We start from the raw sequence: 13,989 nt of genomic DNA on the forward strand, positions 1-13,989 counted from the left end.
GGGTATGCAGAGATGGAAGCTAGGGTATACAGAGAGAGAGAGCGAGGCTGGGTTACACAGAGAGGCAGGAGTATGCAGACTTGCTAGTGTATACAGATGGACTAGTGTATACAGTAGACTGGCTAGTTTACACAGAGAGGCTAATCTGTACAAAAGACAGGCTAGTGTATACAGATAGGCTAGATTATACAGAAGAAGGTCCTGGTTTATGCAAGAGATGGAGGCTAGGGTATGCAGAGAGAGAGGCTTGGTTACACAGACTTGCTAGTGTATACAGACGGACTAGTGTATACAGAGGACCGGCTAGTTTATACAGAGAGTCTAATGTGTACAAAAGACAGGCAATTGTATACAGATAGGCTAGATTATACAGAAGAACGTCCTGGGTATGCAGAGATGGAGGTGAGGGTATACAGAGAGAGAGGCTAGAGTATGCATACAGGCTAGTGTATACAGATAGGCTAGATTATACAGAAGAAGGTCCTGGTTTATGCAAGAGATGGAGGCTAGGGTATGCAGAGAGAGAGGCTTGGTTACCCAGACTTGCTAGTGTATACAGGCGGACTAGTGTATACAGAAGACCGGTTAGTTTATACAGAGAGGCAAATGTGTACAAAAGATAGGCTAGTGTATACAGATAGGCTAGATTATACAGATAGGCTAGATTATACAGAAGAACGTCCTGGGTATGCAGAGATGGAGGCTAAGGTATACATAGAGAGAGGCTAGAGTACGCATACTTGCTAGTGTATACAGATGGACTAGTGTATACAGAGGACCGGCTAGTTTATACAGAGAGGCTAATGTGTACAAAAGACAGGCTAGTGTATACAAATAGGCTAGATTATAGAGAAGAACGTCCTGGGTATGCAGAGATGGAGGCTGGGTTACACAGAGAGGCTAGTGTATGCAAGCTTGCTAGTGTATACAGACGGACTAGTGTATACAGTAGACCAGCTAGTTTATACAGGGAGGCTAATGTCTACAGAAGACCGGCTAGTGTATACACATAGGCTAGATTATAGAGAAGAACGTCCTGGGTATGCAGAGATGGAGGCTAAGGTATACAGAGAGAGAAGTTGAGTTACAAAGAGAGGCTAGTGTATGCAGACTTGCTAGTGTATACCGGTGGACTAGTGTATACAGAGAGGCTTGGGTATACAGAGAGCTAATGTATAAAGAGATGCTAGTGTATACAAAAGACAACCAATAGTAGACAGTGAGGCTCGTGTATACAGAAGACCGGCTACAGAGAAGCTAATTTGTACAAAAGACAGGCTAGTGTATACAGATAGGCTAGATTATACAGAGGAAGGTCCTGGCTATGCAGAGATGTAGGCTAGGGAATCCAGAGAGAGACTGTGTTACACAGAGAGGCTAGAGTATGCAGAAGACCGGCTATTTTTTTTACAGATAGACTTGTGTATACAGAAGACAGTCTGGGGAAATCAGTGAGGCTAGTGTATGCAGAGAGGCTGGGACACCGAGACTATTGTAAAAAGAAGGCAGGCTAGTGTATATAGATTACGGGCACCAGTATACAGAAGACAGAGAGGCTAGTCTATATTGAGTGGCTAGTGTACACAGAGAGATTCATGTATACAGAAAAGCTAGCGTGTAAAGAAAACAGGACTTTATTTTTTGCTAATGCAACTACTTCTGAAACATGTAAAATGCTTTTTTCATATTTTGGTGCTGTTACAAAGTGGTGTGTTGTCAGTGGTGATATCAATGTGACAGTTAATGTGGAGAACTACAACTATTCAAAATAGAGCAAAAGAGTGCTAAAGTTTATTTTGTTAAGTCATTGACTGATAGACGTTGAGTAATTGGCCGTTATTGGTTTGGCAGTACATGGTTTATTTTGATGTAAGATAGTTTTATTCTCTACTTATAGCCGAGTTTTACACGACTTTATTATTAGCATTATTCGCATTATTCATATATATTATGCAGAGTGTAAGTATTGCAGTGAGACGATATTGCTTTTAAAAGATTTGTATTATTATACATAGCATTGTTAGCAGACCAATAGGACAATTTACATGGCTTAATATTGCAGAGCGTAATTTATCAGGAAAGAGATCCAAAGCGTTAGTTGCAGTAGTTTCATAAATCTGAGAAATCGTTGCATTACTCTAAATTTAAAAGTTGTTCCGGTAGCACTGAAAAGACGATATTAGATGAGTGATCTACACATTTCGTTTACTATTTCACTATACCGGCTAAATGTTAATATGTTAATATGTGCTGCGTGTAAGGTAGAAATTAGATGGTTTAGTGTGAGCTGGCTTACCAGGATTTAGAGATAGTAATCTGTTTATACTAGTAATAAATATAGCAAAATAACTATAACGAGTTTAAGTGGAAATACATGAAATAACAGCAACAACGTGTGTAGGTTTTTATCAATCAAGTTAATTACGTGTCAGCAGCTAAATATTCTGCAATAGCAGAGATTAAGTATTGCAGTCGAAATGAGATCGGAAGCGATAGTTGCAGTAGCTCCAAAAAAACTGAGAAATCATTTCATTACTCTAAATTTAAAAGTTATCCCGGTAGCACTGAGTGGACTGATATTAGATGAGTGATCGTTCTAGTACAAATTCAGTTTCCTAAAGCAGAGAGATACCAGTTACTGTGAGACGAGTAATTAAACTGTTCACGGTAGCATTGCATTACTCTTAACATGTGCAGCGTGTAAAGAAGCAATAAGATGGTTTTGTAGTATCCTAAAATTAGCAGTATACGTAATAAAGGGGAGTAGGTAACCTGGATTTAGACATAGCAAACTCTATAATCTAATTTAGCAAAATTAGAAAGGATAATATTGAGACAGTATATACAGGTCGAGTTTAACTGGAAATACACAAAATATCTAGCTTACCTTTACATTGTTCAATAGAGCATTGCAAAGTAATACCAAGGCAGAATGTCGGAATAGCAATTAGATGAGATGATTGCTGTAATCATGAAATATCAGCAACGCCTAGGTTTCTATCGGATGAGAAAGTATAATAACTGGCAAAGTATGACATGGCAAAGAGACAAATTGCATTAGAGATGTGAGATGGACATGAAATGTCAATCCCCATTGGTTACTTACATGTAAACGCGGCTACATACAGCAAAGTGTGAGCTAAGCAGCTAAAGGGTATTTAAGAGTAAATTGACGTAGCTTGAAAATTCCAACGTGTAAATCGTTCCATTAATTATGTTACGCACGAAGACGGCTTACACTGACTGTTTTCCGTTTCCACTGGTCATCGGCATAATGTATCAGTAACCATGAACATTAATAGTGATAGACAGCTTACATTAGGATGTGAATGTAAAATGAATGTAAAATAGTTGCATTATGTGTTATTAATGTAATCAAACTGTATTCCTATGCTTTGCTACTGCAACCACTTCTCAATCAAGTAAACCGTCCCACTGCTTTTCTCACATTTTGCCGCTGTTAAAAAATGTGTTGCAAGTGTTATGTGTTACAAATGGTTATCAGTGTGACAGTTAATGTGGAGAAGAAGTAATACACAAAATAGAGTCAGAAAGAGAATCCTATTGCATAGAGGTAGCGAGAGATGGTTGCATTAATCTTAATGTGCAGTGTGTAAAAGGTTTTAAAAAGATGGTTTTGTGTGACTTTTGCTTTAACGTAAAATTAGCTGTAGACATTATAACTTGTTACAATGATTTAGAGATAGTAATCTCTATAAAATAATAATAATAAGTATAGCAAAACAAATTAGGAAAATTTTGAGGCAGTATGTATAGGTCGAGATATAGTGAATACACAAAAGGGATCAAGGGATAGTAGCAAAGTCAAGGGATAAATGCAAAGGTACTCTATTTAACAGTAAATTGACGTAGCTTGCAAATTCCAACGTGTAAATCGTTCCATTAATTTTGCTGCGCACGAAGACGGCTTACACTGACTGTTTTCCGTTTCCACTGGAAAGAGAATCCTATTGCATAGAGGTAGCGAGAGATGGTTGCATTACTCTTAATGTGTAAAGGTTTTAAAAAGATGGTTTTGTGTGAATTTTGCTTTAACGTAAAATTAGCTGTAGACATTATAACTATGGTTAGGTTTACAATGATTTAGAGTTAGTAATCTCTATAATATAATAATAAGTATAGCAAAACAAATTAGGAAAATATTGAGGCATTATATATAGGTCGAGATAAAGTGAATACACAAAAGGGATCAAGGGATAGTTGCAAAGTCAAGGATAAATGCAAAGGTACTCTATTTAACAGTAAATTGACGTAGCTTGCAAATTCCAACGTGTAAATCGTTCCACTAATTTTGTTACGCACGAAGACGGCTTACACTGACTGTTTTCCGTTTCCACTGGAAAGAGAATCCTATCGCATAGAGGTAGCGAGAGATGGTTGCATATGGCAGAAAGACGGCTTATACTGCTTTTCTCACATTTTGCTGCGGTAAAAAGAAATGTTTTGTCACTGTGTTTTAACTGTGACAGATAAGGTGGAGAAAAAGAAGTAATACAGAAAATAGAGTCAAACAGTGGAAACGTTTGACTCTATTGTCTATTGTCATGACAGCTGATACTGGTTGAGCAATAAAACTGTTTTATTAAGATGTAAGACTAGTTTTATTCTCTACATATAGGCTTTTCAAAGAGTTGTATAACTCTTGTATAATATAGGCGACCAATAGGACATTTAAATGGCTTAATATTGTAGGGAGGAAGTATCGCTGTTCAAAGGTAAGAGATTGAAAACTTAGCTTGAAAATGGCCGAGAAATAGTTGCGTTAGTCTAAATTTAAAGGATATGCCGGTACCAATGAGAAAGCTTATTGATTGACTTTGCATTACACAATCCTATTATTATTATTATTAAGATCATAGTGCATACTCAGTTAATGTCAGAGATACTCGGTCAATGTCAGAAAAGCAATAAAACTGTTTACATCGTTAGAGAGCGATAGTTACATTACTCTTAGTATGTGCAGCATGTCTGGTAGCAAATGGATGGTTTTGTGAACATTTTGCATTAAGGTACAATTAGAGGTAGAACTCATGGAAGTGAATAGATTTAAGCGGATTTTGAGATAGTACTCTCCATTTCTAATAAGAAATAAAGAAAAATAAGTCAGGATGGTGTGTCAGGACTGTCACATACTCACAGTCCCGGTACAAATATGCAAAATAGAGCAAAAGAGTACATGGTTTATTTTGATGTATGATAGTTTTATTGCATGCTTGATGTGGATGATTAAAATCGTGTCGTGATCTATATTTAGCATAAGAATGAAAAGGCATAACATGGCAATGAGACAAACTCCATTAGAGATGTGAGCTAGATGAAATGATGAAATGTCTCTGTATAGCCCAGATTGTCTTCTGTTATCACTTAGCCTACCCTCTAAATTCACTAGCCTCTCTATATACACCAGCATGTTTACACTAGCCGGTCTTCTGCATACAATAGCCTGTCTTCGATATACACTAGCCTATGTTCTGAATACACTAGCCCGTCTTCTGTCTTCTGTATGCCCTAGCCTGTCTTCTGTATACATTAGTCTCTCTGTATAAACTAGCATCTCTGTATACCCCAAACTGTCTTCTATTAAAACTTGTCTCTCTTTATAGCCTGTCTAGCCTTTCTTCTGTACACACTAGCTTCTCTGTATACACTAACCAGGCTTATATATACAATAGCTTCACTCTATGCACTAGCCTCTCTGTATAATCTAGCCTCTCTAATATACCCTAGGTATTGTTCTGCATCTCCGTAGTGGTAGCCTCTCCGTAGAAGCCAGCCTTTATTCTGTATTCACTAGCCTTTCTTCTGTATGCTGTAGTCTTCTATATATACTAGCTTCTCTGTACACCCTTGCATCTCTGTAATACACTAAACCCTCTGTATACCACAGCCTGTCTTCTGTATACACTAGACTGTAAACACTAGATAGAATACACCAGCCTGTCTTCTGTACCCACTAGAATCTCTGTATACACTACCCAGTCTTCTGTATACACTGTCAGCTTGGATGTATACCCAAGCCTGTCTTCTGTATACACTAGTTTCTCTATATGCACTGTCCTTTCTGTATACTCTCGACCCTCTCTATACATTAACCTCTCTATATACACTAACATCTTTGTATATACTAGCCTCTCTTTAAATTAGCCTCTCTGTGTACCCCAGCCTCACTGTTTACTCTAGCATCTCTGTATACTCAAGCCTACACGAGTCTTCTGTATTCTGTATTAACTAGCCTTTCTTCTGTATGCTGTAGTCTTCTATATATACCAGCTTCTCTGTACACCCTTGCATCTCTGTAAACACTGTGTAAACTAGCCAGTCTTATGTATACACTCGCCGACTGTATACACTAGACTCTCTGAATACACTAAACTCTATGTCTTCTGTATACACTAGACTGTAAAAACTAGCTAGAATACACCAGCCTGTCTTCTGTACCCACTAGACTCTCTGTATACACTACCCAGTCTTCTGTATAGAATGTCAGCTTTCATGTATACCCTTTCTGTATACACTAGCTTCTCTATATGCACTGTCCTTTCTGTATACACTCGACTCTCTCTATACACTAACCTCTCTATATACACTAACATCTTTGTATTTGTCTTTAAACTAGCCTCTCTGTGTACCCCAGCCTCACTGTTTACTCTAGCATCTCTGTATACTCAAGCCTATCTACATACACGAAACCTGTATTCTGTATTCACTAGCCTTTCTTCTGTATGCTGTAGTCTTCTATATATACCAGCTTCTCTGTACACCCTAGCACTGTAACAGTATTACAGAAACAGAACACCAGCAATAAGGTGTATACTGTGCAGGAGGCACACAACACCGACTCTAACTTCTGCACTGCAGATGCATGTATTGCAGAAATTGAACACCAGTAATAAAGGGTAGCTTCAGGTGTGTACTGTGCAGGAGGCACAAAACACCCACTGTAACAGTGTTAGGTTCCCAAGCAGTAAAGACACTGTCCCTGCCTATCGTCCTCTTTCCCTGACCACCGCAACACACTATACAAGGCCGCCGCGCTGGCGGCCTTATATAGTGTGGGGTGTGTGCTTAGCCTCCAATGTTGGCAATGACTTGGTTTTTTCGCTTATTTCCCAAGATGACCATGTTGGCGTTTGTCAAGATGGTTGAGAGTGCCCGAAGAGATCGCCTATGGCCCCATCACCTTGAAAGTGCCTGATCTTGTCTGATCTCGGAGGCTAAGCATTGTCGGGCCTGATTAGTAACTGGATGGGAGACCAACTGGGAATACCAGGTGCTGTAGGATTCTTTTTATGTTGTTGGCGTTGACATGGTTTTTTTTTTCCGCTTGTTTCCCAAGGTGGTCATCTTGGCATTTGTCAAGAGGGCCGAGAGAGCCCAAAGAAATCTCCTACGGCCACATCCCCCTGAAAGCGCCCGATCTCATCTGATCTCAGAGGCTAAGCAGGGTCCGGCCTGGATAGTACCTAATTAAAGGTGCCGTAGGAATCTTTTTATATTGTTGGCTATATTGTTGACTGTAACAGTGCTAGGTTCCCAAGCAGTAAAGACACTGTCCCTGCCTATCGTCCTCTTTCCCTGACCACCGCAACACACTATACAAGGCCGCCGTGCTGGCGGCCTTATATAGTGTGGGGTGTGTACTAAACCCCCCGAGCTATAATTGGCCACAGGAATCCTGCCTGTGGTGAATTGTGGCTCTCCTCACACAGGATGTCACATCTGTTCTTATTATATAGAACCTATTATGCTCCTCGTAAACTTTTTCAGTTTGGCCGAACGGCCGGACGCAAGTTGCCCCCGGTGCGGGAACATGGGGGGAGACATGATGCACATGTTTTGGAGAGGCCCAAAATTGATCCGCTACTGGACAGAGGTGACAGGAACCATTGATCGGGTGGTTGGAACCTCCACCAGGATGGAGGCGAAGTATTGTCTCCTGGGATTAGTTGAAGGAGTTGGAAACCCGGGAAGTAGCCAGATGGCAGTTCTGAGATGCCTATTTCAGGCAAGGAAACTGATTGCCCAACCCTGCTTAGCCTCCAATGTTGGCAATGACTTGTTTTTTTTCGCTTGTTTCCCAAGATGACCATGTTGGCGTTTGTCAAGATGGTTGAGAGTGCCCGAAGAGATCGCCTATGGCCCCATCACCTTGAAAGTGCCTGATCTTGTCTGATCTTGGAGGCTAAGCATTGTCGGGCCTGATTAGTAACTGGATGGGAGACCAACTGGGAATACCAGGTGCCGTAGGATTCTTTTTATGTTGGCGTTGACATGTTTTTTTTTTTCCGCTTGTTTCCCAAGGTGATCATCTTGGCATTTGTCAAGAGGGCTGAGAGAGCCCAAAGAAATCTCCTACGGCCACATTCCCCTGAAAGCGCCCGATCTCATCTGATCTCAGAGGCTAAGCAGGGTCCGTAGGAATCTTTTTATATTGTTGGCTTTGACCTGTTTTTCTTTCGCTTGTTTCCCAAGGTGACCATTTTAGCATCAGTCAAGAGTTTTGAGTATGTCCCAAAGCGTTTGCCTGAGGTCACATCACCCTGAAAGCGCCCGATCTCAGAGGCTAAGCAGGGTCTGGGTCAGATGGGAGACCGCCAGGGTCTATGTTGTTGGCGTTGACCTTTTTTTTTTCACTTGTTTCCCAAGATAACCATCTTGGTATTTGTCAAGAGGGTTGAGAGTGTCTAAATAGAACACCTATGGCCACATCACCCTGAAAGCGCACAATCTCATCTGATCTCGGAGGCCTAGCAGTGTACGGCCTGGTTAATGCCTGTATGGGAGACCATCTGTGAATACCAGGTGCCGTAGGCTTCTTTTTATGTTGTTGGCTTTGACCTGTTTATTTTCGCTTGTTTCCCAAGGTGACCATCTTGGCGTTTAACAAGAGGGTTGAAAGTGCCCAAAGAGATCATCTACGGCCCCATCACCCTGAAAGCGCCCAATCTCATCTGATCTCAGAGGCTAAACAGTGTCGGGCCTGGTTAGTACCTGGATGGGAGACCGCCTGGAAATACCAGGTGCCATAGGCTTCTTTTTTTGTTGTTGGCTTTGAACTGTTTTTTTCGCTTGTTTCTCAAGGCGACCATCTTGGCGTTTGTCAAGAGGGTTGGGCGTGTCTTGAAGAGAACGCTTACGGCCACATCACCCTGAAAGCACCCGATCTCGTCTGATTTCAGAGGCTTAGCAGCATCAGGCCTGGTTAGTACCTGGATGGGAGACTGCCTGGGAAGACCAGGTGACATAGAAGGATCTGGCCTGGTTAGTGTCTTGATTGGGAGATCGCCTGGGAATTCCGGATGCCGTAGGCTTCTTTTTATGTTGTTGGCTTTGACCTGTTTTTTTTCCCTTGTTTCCCAAGGTGACCATCTTGGCATTTGTCAAGAGGGTTGAGAGTGCACAAAGAAATTGCCTACGGGCACAACACCCTGAAAGCGCCCAATCTCGTTTGGTCTCAGAGGCTAAGCAGGGTTGGGCCTGGTTTGTACCTGGATGGGAGACCGCCTGGGTTTTCCAGATGCCGCAGGCTTCTTTTTATGTTGTTGGCGTTGACTTGTTTTTTTTGTTTGTTTCCCAAGGTGACCATCTTGGCGTTTGTCAAGAGGGTTGAGCGTGCATTTGATCTCAGAGGCTAAGCAGGGTTGGGACATGGTTAGTACATGGATGGGAGACCGCCTGGGATTTCTCGATGCCATAGGCTTTAGTTTTAAGTTGTTGACATTGACTTATTTTTTTAATTTTTATTATTCTTTTATTAAGTAGAACAACATAAATATAACAGTCAACCATACAGCATGAGCCAGGGTCACAATTACATGCTAACAAAAAATAGGCAGCCAAATAACTCTGGGTTCTCAGAGGGGAGTCCTACAGTTTCATGCAGAAAATAGAGAAACCCCACCTCCGACATGTAGTACAGTATAACTAGTGCAACTCCGTTCGGACAAATGTAATCATGGAGAACAACTGGGACCACAGCGAGCCAGCTTATCATGACCTACGTGAACCAGAGTAAAAAATGAGCCGGTCATGTCCAGAACCCTGGGGTTCTTCTGGGTCCCGAAGGCTAGTAAGGAGACAAGGCATAGTCAAAAGGGAGGACGGGGGAAGAAGAGAGTGCAAAGACGGAGAGAGAGGAGGTGGGGGGATGGCGGCGGGGAAAAAAAAGAAAAATAAAGACAAAAAGGGAGGGGGGAATGCCACCCAGGGCAGACATGGCCTACGTAGGTAAACGTTAGATGTTCAGTCGTTTTCTGGGACGGAGGCACTGCTCACCTCCCGAATGTAGTCTCGCGTAACAGTAAAATACCTCCAGGGCCTCCATGTAACACTAAATGCCTCTTCAGTGTTGTGAAGGGTGGCGGTCAATTCTTCCATCCGGAGAATATGATTGACTTTGGAATACCACAGCACCTTGGATGGGGGCTGAGGCTGCCTCCACAGTGCGGGAATGCAGGCCCCGGCGGCATTCAGGAGGTGCATCGTGAGGGTTTTTTTGTATTTTCGAACAGGCTGTTCGGTCAAGTGTAGAAGGCACACTACTGGGAACCCAAAAGTTCCTCAAGGTCGGGCATGCCCAGAAAAGGTGTCCCATGGTCCCCATATCTGAATTTCACCTCCAACAAACATCCGGGATCGATCTATCCATTTTATTCAGAAGGTATGGGGCTCTATACCAGCGTGAGACTATCTTGTATCGTGATATTGGTTTGCAATGGAAGCTTTATGTACTAAGGTCAGGATCTTCCCTATCTGTTGTGGGGTAAATGTGATGCCAAAGTCCCTCTCCCATTTGTGGATAAATGGTGGGGGTTGACTCCTCCTCCTGACTACTCAATAGGTTGTACAGGAGGGAGAGGGTGTGTCGCACAGGTTCCCTTTTGTGACAGATGGATTCATAGGGTGTCAGGTCTCTAGGAGTGTAGGGGGCCCTTTGTATGGCCAGAAGAAAGTGACGAAGTTGATAAGCACTAAACAAGTCAAGCGGAGGGTCAGAAAGCTCTGCGACAGTTTGCGTGGTCGGGAGCCCTCCCGTGGGCCACACCTCTCCCAGACGCTGTTTCCCCACCACTGTCAACTGTCGCAGTTTCTTGTTGGTAAATCCCGGTGGGAAGTCTGGATTACCTATAACCGGAGTCATTGGTGATGGCAGGGGAGCAATGTGTGTGCAGCGGAACAACCTCCGCACAACAGCCAACGTAGCTCCCACTACGGGGTGACCTCTGAGGTCTTTTGGTAGGGAGGACAGGAGCCACGGGGAGGTCAATAGGGGAATGGATCCATCCTCAATCTCCATCTCCACCCACTGCTTGTGTGGGCCATTACAATGCCAATCAACGACTCTCGCTAGCAGAGTCACTCTGTAGTATTGTCTGAGATCTGGGAGACCCAGACCCCCCTTGTCCTTTGGTCTGGCAAGCAATTGCAAACGGGCTCTGGGCGGTTTGCGCGCCCAAATAAAGTCCCGGAGCAGCACCTGCAGTTGTCTGAAAAAAATTGGGGGTAACCGGATCGGTAATGTCTGGAACATGTATAAGATCCGAGGGAGGGCCATCATTTTGAATGCATTACAGCGCCCGACCTGTTTTTTTTCTCGCTTATTTCCCAAAGTGACCATCTTGGTGTTTGTCAAGAGGGTTGAGAGTGCCTGAAGAGATTGCCTATGGCCACATCACTCTGAAAGCACCCAATCTCGTCTGATCTTGGAGGCTAAGAAGAGTCGGGCCTGGTTAGTACCTGGATGGGAGACCACCTGGGATTACCAGTTATTGTAGGCTTCTTTTTATGTTGTTGGCGTTGATTCGTTTTCTTTTTTTTGCTTGTTTCCCAAGGTGACCATCTTGGCATTTGTCAAGAGGGTTGAGAGTGCCCAAAGAGATCGCTTACAGCAGCATCACCCTGAAAGAGCCCTATCTCTTCTCTTTTCTGAGGCTAAGAAGGGTTGGGCCTAGTTAGTACCTGGATGGGAGATGGCGTTGGAATACCAGGTGCCGTATTCTTCTTTTTATGTTGTTGACATTGACCTGTTTTTTTTTCACTTGTTTCCCAAGGTGACCATCTTGGCATTTGTCAAGAGGGTTGAGAGTGCCCGAAGAGATCACCTACGGCCCCATCACCCTGAAAGCGCCCAATCTCGTCTGATCTCGGATGCTAAACAGTGTCGGGCCTGGTTAGTACCTGGATGGGAGACCGCCTGGGAATACCAGGTGCCATAGGCTTCTGTTTTTTTGTTTTTTTTTATTTAGTAGTACGCGACATACAATGCAAAGGCAACTTCACAGAATGTGTGATACAAATAGTTACAAACAATCGATCATATTGCATGGATATCAGAGCCAATGGTAAGAAGTCTGAGGAGAATAGCACGTGTACAGCTTTGCGGTCATATCAAGATGAGATTAAAGCTCCATCTCGTTGGGATCCTCTATCACTTAAAATAGTATTGATACTAGCCCTGCTACCCTCGAAGAGTTTAGATATCCATAGATAGGGGAAGAGTATTGTGTAGTAGTCAAATGGGGTTGGAACATACCATTTTCTTTTCCCTTTTTTGAGTTAAGAAGGGAAATAGTAGAACTGAAAGGAGGGAGAAGGGGAAAGAGAAGATTGGGGAAGGAAATGGCAGAAAAGGTAAAGAAGGGGTAAGGGGGTGTCGTGGGTAGAGTGGATAGGGTGGGGTCCCCTCCCAGGGAGCAAGAGACGCGCTCGGCTCACCAGCTCATCAGCTGTCCAACATTTGGAACAGCGATCTCCAACGATCACCATGAGCTTACCATGTCTCACGGAGGTATTCTTCCGAAAAGCGAAACTGGGTCCAGTAGAACCATCTGTTCCCATGCTCCTCTGTTTTATCCCTCATTGTGGCAGTCAGGTCTTCCATTCGTTCAATATCATTTACCCTTGCGAACCACTGGGTCACCATTGGAGCAGATTGCTCTTTCCACTGACTTGGGATGCAGGCCCTAGCTGCATTGAGGATATGTTTAAGTAAGGACTTATGATAACGCTTTCTCGACATAGGAGTTAGATTGAGAAGAACTGCTGCGGGATCATTGGCTAAGGAAATGTCTGTGAACTTGTGGATGAGTCTCAGGACAGGCTGCCAGAATGTTTGTAATTTAGGGCATTCCCAGAAAATGTGGAGAATGGTGCCAGTCTGTTGCCCACAGCGACAGCAGCGGTCAGATTGACCGGGGAATATTTTGGCCAACACCACCGGTGTACGATACCAGCGTGTGATCAGCTTAAATGAGATCTCCTGATATTTACTGCAGAGTGACGACTTATGGGCGAAAAAGAGTATTCTGTCCTTCTGTGGTTTGGAGAATGTAGTTTGTAAGTCCCTTTTCCATTTAGCTAGGAAGGGTGGATCCGTGGAGGATTGTGCGTCTGTCAGGATTTGGTAGGACCTAGAGAGGGAACCACGAATTGGGCCATCATCCAGGCAAAGTTCCTCAAAGGGGTGGAACTGTCTAGAGAAGAACGAATGGTTAGGTAGTGATCCGAGGAAATGGATTAGCTGTCTAGCTCTCCAGCTATTCAATGCAACAGGTACTTGCTCTAGCAGTATGGTCCCCATGGGAATCAAGCCCGTGGGTCCAAGAAATAGGGCTGCTCTCAGAAGCCCTTTCGGGGCTTGCCTGGTAAAGGCCTGGTCAGACAGGCCCGGAGGGAATCTAGGATGTCCAATAATTGGGGTCATAGGAGAAGGGAAGTTAGTCAGGTGGGAAAGGTGAAAAAAACTATCCATCTCGGCGAGCGAGGGGCCAATTAACGGGTGAGTAGTCACACAGGGCTCCAATGGCCTCCCCGCCCAAGGCAGACCAGCCAGTGGAACCCGCGCCATCTCCTGCTCTAGCTTGACCCATAGCTTCAGTTCCCCATGCCGGTGTCTTATCACATATGGTCCCCCATCGGATAGTGTCCGCTGTGTACTGCGCATGCGCAGTACACAGCAACACAGATTCA

General features: G+C 43.5%; 5 pseudogenes; all 5 read left to right on the top strand.

Annotated features, from left to right (window-relative positions):
* Positions 1 to 7,184: 7,184 nt before the first annotated feature.
* Positions 7,185 to 7,303, top strand: LOC143936917 (5S ribosomal RNA; annotated as a pseudogene).
* Positions 7,304 to 8,152: 849 nt separating this feature from the next.
* LOC143937217 (5S ribosomal RNA) lies at positions 8,153 to 8,271 on the top strand (annotated as a pseudogene).
* A 663-nt stretch (positions 8,272 to 8,934) lies between these two features.
* Positions 8,935 to 9,053, top strand: LOC143936627 (5S ribosomal RNA; annotated as a pseudogene).
* A 2,626-nt stretch (positions 9,054 to 11,679) lies between these two features.
* On the top strand, positions 11,680 to 11,798 carry LOC143937503 (5S ribosomal RNA; annotated as a pseudogene).
* A 322-nt stretch (positions 11,799 to 12,120) lies between these two features.
* On the top strand, positions 12,121 to 12,239 carry LOC143937312 (5S ribosomal RNA; annotated as a pseudogene).
* Positions 12,240 to 13,989: the final 1,750 nt, after the last annotated feature.

This window comes from Lithobates pipiens, unplaced genomic scaffold (assembly GCF_037356315.1).
Source record: "Lithobates pipiens isolate NorthernLeopardFrog02 unplaced genomic scaffold, aLitPip1_a1.2 Scaffold_28, whole genome shotgun sequence".
NCBI classification, from domain to species: domain Eukaryota; kingdom Metazoa; phylum Chordata; class Amphibia; order Anura; family Ranidae; genus Lithobates; species Lithobates pipiens.